This window comes from Sinocyclocheilus anshuiensis, unplaced genomic scaffold (assembly GCF_001515605.1).
Source record: "Sinocyclocheilus anshuiensis isolate Anshui unplaced genomic scaffold, SAMN03320099.WGS_v1.1 scaffold719, whole genome shotgun sequence".
NCBI lineage: Eukaryota > Metazoa > Chordata > Actinopteri > Cypriniformes > Cyprinidae > Sinocyclocheilus > Sinocyclocheilus anshuiensis.
The window spans coordinates 135038-136195 of record NW_015552643.1 but is presented as its reverse complement, the minus strand read 5'-3'; positions in this window follow the sequence as shown (position 1 = coordinate 136195).

The following is a 1158-nucleotide window of genomic DNA, read 5'->3' as shown; positions in this document are numbered from 1 at the left end:
TACACTCTCAGAAATAAAGGTACAAAAGCTGTCACTGGGGCAGTACCTGTTTGTACCTAAAGAGTCCATTTTGTTTCATAAAGATACATATTAGTACTTAAAGTTTACATATTAAAACATAATACAGAAGTGTACCTTTTGAGAAAGAACCATCCCGGTAACAGCTTTTGTACCTTTATTTTGAGAGTGTAGGCCTACTTGGGAAAAAAAAGTAATGTTGCTTTTAAATAACAGTCAGCTGCAGTTTAATAGGCTACATGTCATTAGCAGACTTTTTTTTTAAGTTTCCGAAATAAACACATACTAGCCTATTGCCAGTGCCTGTGTCTACCAAAATGGATTTAACATATATCTGTAAAATACATTTGCATTTTTTTAAATCATTTTTGTAACGTCTTATTCCAGTGGATTTAATAACTTAAACGATTCCCTTTTGTGAGTGAGTCGTTCAAAATGTCAACCCGTTTTACTGAACCGTTTGACTCATTCATTAAAAAGATTCGACTCAAAAATAGTGACTCGGGCATCGTTAGCAGAACTACAGCCGACAGAAAGCACGACTTTGCTGGCGGAAATATTGACAGACAAATGTAACATTGTAGAATTTGTCAACACTACCCTGCTTCTTAAAATAAATAGATAAGTAAATAAACCAAAAAATACAAATAGCTAAATAAAACAGGCTACAAAACGATTCTTATGCTATACTGACATCTCTGGATCCATACGACAAAAATCACTTGATTTAAAGGGGTCATATGATGCGATTTCAAGTTTTCCTTTCTCTTTGGAGTGTTACAAGCTGATTGTGCATAGATAAGATCCCTGAAGTTGCAAAGACTAAAGTCTCAAAACCAAAGAGATATTCTTTATCAAAGTCAAGACTCTGCCACGCCCCCCTAAAACGGCTCGTTCTAACATGCCCCCACATATCTACCTCACTATGTGGAAATATTTGCATAATGCCGCCCAAATGTGCATGCAAAGAAAGAAGGCGTGGTTTCAGTAACCGCAGTTAGTGTTGAAGCAGCCATGTCAGGGAGACGCTGTGTGTTTCAGTGCTAAAGCAAAAGCACTTTATTTGGCCTTCCGAAAGTAGATGCATTTAGGAATCTTTAAGATCACTTACAACAGAACAGCAATGCATTTTATGGACGA